Here is a 6,636-nt window from a genome sequence, read left to right on the forward strand (position 1 = left end):
CTATTGGGGTTCAGGGTTGAGGACAAGCATTTAGAAAGAGCAAAGAAGTCAGGCAGGAAGGCTGGTAGCGAGATGTGTGCTATAGATACATGATACTGTATGGGCCTATTTGAGGGGATACCAACCGTGGACTGATCCAGATGATCATTTCTGGAAATTCTGGTTTCTCTGAATTCGTATAGGATGCTATCACTTGAAATGCACTTGTGTTACAATTATATGCCCACATATGAGACTAATACTGAGCATTTAACATGCACTGGCCTCTCTTTTATGCCTACTATATATAAACAATTGAAACTCAGGCCAACTGTATGAGGACTATTATTATCTCTGTGTCACAGATGAGAGTTAACTGTTCCAAGAATGATCCTTTACATGTTGACCTCCCAGAAGTATAAGAGCTAGGTGACTTCTAAACAACCAGAAAGCCAGGCTTGCGTTGGTAGCATGTGGCTGACTGAGATTGGAGCCCAGGTATTCCATGTTCTCTTCTTACAGGAACTGAGGGTTTCCCAAGCATGAAAGGTGAGCTGATGGGCTTTGCCACTGGCTTCTATTCAAACTCCCAGATCTGGCATACAGAACAGGCAGTGCTACCCTCAGCTACCAGTGCTGAGCTGGAAGAACAGTGCTGGAGACACAATGTCACCCCATCATACTGCTATTGAATTCCAGGCCCTGATCACGGCAAGGAGAAGCCAGACCTTTGAAGCCCCACGACCTATGATGTGTGTGTGTGCGTGTGTGTCTGTGTGTGTGTCTGTGTCTCTGTGTGTGTGTGTGCGTGTGTGTGTGTGTGTGCTGTCTCACACTGAGTAACTGGAGACCCACACATCTGCTTGTTCTCCCCTTTCCATTGTATTTCCCAGTGAATGCTGTTCCAGAGACTTGACTATTTGCCATCATTTGAACAGTGAACTAAAGTTCAGAAAGGAACTTGCCAAGACCACATAGCCACATAGCCTGAAAGTTGTTGAATTGAGATTCAAACTCAGACATCTGGGTCCACATTGTTACCATCTCCGGTGCCTGAGCGTTAGCTGGTAGGATAGGTAGTTTTTGTGCAGTGTCTCTGCATTTCTCCACAATGTGTGGCACAGAGACTTGCACATACATTGTCACTGAATATATGAAGAACTGTTAGAGTGATAAGAAGCAATACGTGCAGGAGAGAGAGAGAGAGAGAGAGAGAGAGAGAGAGATGATTTAACTATCAGTCACTGATAAAGCTACCCCAGCAAATTCTCTACAATGTACAAATGCTTCTCATTTAACTGCTAAAGTGTTTTGAAATTGAACTCAAATTAAATAATTATTGCATCTGTTGGTTAAATGAAAAAGCCAGTAAATGACAAATCTGGCTTTCTATATAAATGCTTCTTTAATATAGGGTTTAAGAGAGTATATGATTATTGTTAAGTTGTACGACAGACTTCAAGAGCTAACGATGGATATGGAGTAGTTGGCATAAAACATTCACACTTTGATTCTTGAATAGACTTAGGAGGAAGAACAGTGTTTGGATAGAAGAAAATAAGAAAAAGAGCTGCCTAAAAGTATAATAGAAATTGCAATAAAAAATAAACACAGAGGATATTGTGGACCAATGGGGAAGAAACTTGATCTGCATTAGAGGATTTAATGCTGGAAATAGTGAGAAAAATCAAAAAAGAAGAGAATAGGACATATTAATAGGTCCCAAATATTATAGGCAAGCACTTAAGTAGAAAGCACAGTGTTCACAGGTGGTAGAGAGGCATAATTAACTGCCCTAAAAAAAAAACCTAAGTGTGCTTTTGCAAAAACTAAAGTGATAATGGCATTGAGATGGATTAGAAGGAAAACTGCTAGGTTACTCATGGACTTTCACACCAGGATGAAGGGGCTGACAGAGAGACATGCTCCTCCTCCGAGCAACCCTCAGAGATTTGGGATGAACTATTTATGGGTGCTGGGCAGTAATGTTAAAGCAGGGGAGCAGCACATTAGATGACATGAAGGACGGGAACAGCGAAGACCATAGTAAAAGATTCCGAGGTACTGAAACAGATATATACTGACCTGAAACTACAGTACTAAAAGAATAAGTAGAAAACAATTTCTAGACAGGGATAAAGAAAACAAGTATCTTCTGGAATATAGCAATAAAATTCCCAGTTCTCCCTTAGTATTCACGGGGAATTAGTTCCAGGACAATTGCAGATACCAAAATCTGTGGATGTTCAAGTCACTTATAAAATGTATTTGCATATAATCTACATATAGTATTTGCATGTAACCTATGCACATCTTCCCATATATTTTAGCATACATTTATGTTACTTATAATACCTCATATGTTATAAACACTGTTAATAGTTTTGATGCCATATTTTTTATTAATAACAAGCAAAAAGCCTGCACATACTTAGTGTAACTTCATTTTTCAATTTCTGATTAGTTGAAACCATGATGCTAATTCTACAAATATAGAGAGCTGTCATATGAATTACATATTGCATGTAATTACATATAGCTCTTTACATGTAAGGGTGGGAGGGACACATCATTTTCTTTTGAACTTGTTAAAAATAAGGAAGGAAGGCAAGCTGGCTCAGGAGAGACTCTTAAAAATCTTCAACCTTTGGGGCAGGAGAGATGGCTCAGTGGTTAAGAGCACTGGCTGTTCTTGCAGAAGACTTGAGTTCAAATCCCAACACCCACATGGCAGCTAACAACCGTCCGTAACTCCAGTTTCAGGGTACTTGAAGCCCTCTTCTGTTCTCCACTGGCCCTGCAGGACACGGGTGCACCTACACAACATGCAAGCATGTCATACACATAAGACAAAAACAAATGAAAATTTAAAAAAGTCTTCAACCCTAAACCTCTCTCTCTCTCTCTCTCTCTCTCTCTCTCTCTCTCTCTCTCTAGTGTAGTGTACGTGGAGGTCAGAGGAGGACACTGGGTATCTTCCTTTATTGATCTCCATCTTATTACTTTGAGACAGGGTCTCTCATTGAATTCAAAGCTTGATGTTCCAGGGAGGTTGACTGGCCAGCAAGCTTCTGGGGTTTGCTCCCCCTCTCCCCTGATGCTGGGGTTATGGGCAGGCGTAGTCATGCACAGCTCTTTTTCCATGGGTGCTGGGGAATCAGATTCATTCTCAGGGTCACAGAGAAAGCACTCTTTTCCACTGAGCCATTTCCTCAGCCTCCATATTCTCTTTTATTTCCTAGAAAATGATTTAAACTAGATATCACTACCTCTTTGTTAAACCTTAGGATAAGCACACAGATGTGTGATGTTCTACAATTTGGTGATGCATCATAAAATATTTGAAAGGCTATTAAAATAAATGAAGCCTGTAGTGGAGGGTCTGGTTTAAGGTTAAGCATGCAGAGCCTCCTGAAGTTACTTCCCAAACATTTCCACCCCTGAGGAAATCCCTAAGAGATTCGTATCCGTGAAGGTTTTGTGGAAACTAGAGATATGAGAGAACACATTCACCAAGTCTCAAAGATACATATCTCTTACTTTTATCATTAACTTTTAAAACTCATTAAGGCAAATGTAGTCAAGTTCTATACCAGAAAGTCAAGGTCCAGGGATTCGTTCTGTCGTCTGTTTAGAGTGCCCTCTCGTGGTAGCACAGCAGAGCTCTAATGTGGCACTCCTGTGCTGAAAGTTAACTTTATACATATTTTTCCAACATATTACATTGGACATTGGGTATCTTCCTCTATTGGTCTCCACCTTATTACTGTGAGACAGGGTCTCTCACTGAACTTCAAGCTTGATGTTCCAGGGAGGTTGATTGGCCAGCAAGCTTCTAGGGTTTGCTCCCCCTAAAACATGAATTAGACTTTATTTTTATTATTGAGCAATATGAATAGTGCTTGGATTTTTGTTTTATATTCTTTCATATTCTTTAAAGAAAGGACCATATATTCCCCTTGAATGTGTTAAATTTGTGTAGATAAATGCTACTGATACAATAGGTTAGTTGGTTATACTGTATAGCTAAAATGCTACCAATATGTGACGAGGTGGCCGAGTGGTTAAGGCATTGGACTGCTAATCCATTGTGCTCTGCACGTGTGGGTTCGAATCTCATCCTTGTCGGCGGAAGTTGATTATAGCTGGGCATGGTGGCACACACCTGTAGTCCCAGCACTTGGGAGGCAGAGGCAGGCGGATCTCTGTGAGTTCAAGGCCAACCTGGTCTACACTGTGAGTTTCAGGACAGCTGGGGCTACAGGGAGACCCTGTCTCAAGAAGACCAAAATAATAATAATTTTGTACTTCATGAGAAGTATCTGGAGACTTTCACTGTCATCATGTTTGAGTCTTGGGAGAAGCACTAAAATAACATGAAATGGTTTTGGTCCCATATTAATCAAAATTGTGGAGGTTCTTTGCTGATGTTAGTCAACAATACTATAGACAGATCATCATTCATTGTTTCATTGATCTAAAACTTGCTCTCAACAATCTTAAATTTGAGATTAGCATTTTCTTGGCTAGTGTTTTTTAAAATATTTTATTTACTATTTTATTTTATGTGTATGAGTGTATTGCCTGCATGTAGGTAAGTACACCCATGTCATGCAATGCCCATGGAAGACAGAAGAGACTGTCAGATCCCCTGGAACTGTAGTTATGGACAGTTGTTAGCTGCCATACGGGATTTGAACCCGAGTCTTCTGTAAGAACAACCAGTGCTCTTAACCATTGAGCCATCTCTCTAGCCCCTAGCCAGTGTTTTGTTTTGTTTTGTTTTGTTTTTAACTAGGGCTGGGTATTAGACCTAGTGATGTAAAGTTTTACAAAACACAGATATTATAATTCAACCAAAACTTGCTAACTCTCCAGTGTATAGTATGTGTGTATTTGTGTGCAGGCCAGAGGTCAACATCAGGTTCCTTCTTCTGTCTCCCTCCTCCTTACATTTTTGAGACAGGGTCTCTCATTGAACCAGAAGCTTGCCAATCGGCTAGACAAGCCAGTGAGCTCTGCCTGTCTCCACACCCTACAGATATGTACCATGCCCAGCTTTTACGTGAGTTCTGGAGATCTGAACTCAAGCTCTCATGTTCATAGCAGGCTCTTTACTGACTGAGCCATCTCCCTAGGCCCTACAGTTGCTGCTCTTCATATACTGTCGGTACAGCATTAATGTATATTCAGTATATCCTCAGTCTAGTATATACAGCAGCTCTCAATTGTACTCTGTAAAAATGATATTTTGTGTGTGTGGGGGGGTGTCAGGTGCAACATGTGCTGGTTTGAAAATTGGCTAATCATTGTTCTAATGACATTTTGTCTAAAGTGTTTTGGATGGCCTTATTATCTTCACTCTGCATGCCATAGAAACAACCAGATTTCCTTCTTAGCTGCGCTATTCTTTTTTAAAAAATATTTTATTTATTATTTTTATTTTATATGTATTGTGTGCATGTAGGTAAGTGCACCCGTGTCATGCAATGCCTGCGGAGGACAGAGAGGCTGTCGGGTGCCCCTGGAATTGGAGTTACGGACAGTTGTTAGCTGCCATGTGGGTGCTTGGATTTGAACCCGAGTCTCCTGCAAAAACAACCAGTGTTCTTAACCACTGAGCCCTCTCTCCAGCCCCAACTGCACTATTCTTGTGCGCTTTCCCCAGGCCTTGTGCCTCAAAAGTCATCTGTGATCAATTTCTCCGTTGTAGACTGTGGTGTTTTTCTCTCGCGCTGTCCTTCAGGCTCTGCAGTTTGTGACAGGTCAATTTGTGTCTCCAAGTATTCATTGTTTCAGAACACTGTGGTCACTGCAGGGACCTCGAGAGCAGGAAGGCTTTGCTTATTACAGGTACTGCTGGCAAAATCTGCTGTAGTGAAGTGCTTTTGTTTGCCTAACAGGCTAAGCCTCAGGATAGGAAACAATTCCTTTCAAAGTTCATCTGAGATTCCTTTCAGAACTTCCAGAAGAGCAAAATTAAGAATCCCTCACTGCTCCTATGTATAATCAGACATACCTCTATGGCTTTCTCTGGGTCACTAGATGTCATCTATTTTTGTTTGATGTTAATAATCTGATTGAGGTTTATAATTAAAATGCTGCTAATATGATCTCTTGTTCTTCATAAATGATTCGTCATACAACTTCTTAATATGAATGAAATAGAATCAGGAGACTTGTCTCCAGTTCCTTTTGACTCCCTTGAGGCGCTGTTCGGGGGGTTGGTTTACAAGCAGAAATCACAGGATTTAAGTTGGGGGGAAATGCAGTTGAGGTTGGATTTCTAACATACAATAACAGAACACTTGACAGCAAGTGTCTTTTTCCTCTTCTGGCATAATTTTATACTTAATTCTGAAAAGGCAATATTATTGCCCTGAAGTACTTACTCCTATAATAATACTTTGAGGCTTATTAAATTTTTATCTACGCACAAAAATCTAAGATTCATTTCTTATTCCTTTTAGTATTTTTTTCATAAAGTTGAAAAAGAATAGGACAAAAGGTAGTTTGTTTGGCTAGTGTTCTCCGTACCTAAGAGCATAGCTCTTCCGTGATAACACAGTCTTGAGTATTTTCATGTGTTTCTTTATGTGATTTCCCCTCAAGTGGTGTTACTTACTCTCTTAATGGTTCACATTGTAAGCTAAACTA

General features: G+C 40.4%; 1 non-coding gene across 1 annotated transcript; it reads left to right on the forward strand.

Moving 5' to 3' along the window:
• The first annotated feature begins 4,025 nt into the window (after positions 1-4,025).
• Trnas-gcu lies at positions 4,026-4,107 on the forward strand. Its single transcript has one exon. It is a non-coding gene; the product is annotated as a tRNA-Ser (tRNA).
• The last annotated feature ends 2,529 nt before the right edge of the window (positions 4,108-6,636 follow it).

The sequence above is a fragment of the Nannospalax galili genome, unplaced genomic scaffold (genome assembly GCF_000622305.1).
Source record: "Nannospalax galili isolate Female #2095 unplaced genomic scaffold, S.galili_v1.0 scaffold235, whole genome shotgun sequence".
Lineage (NCBI taxonomy): Eukaryota > Metazoa > Chordata > Mammalia > Rodentia > Spalacidae > Nannospalax > Nannospalax galili.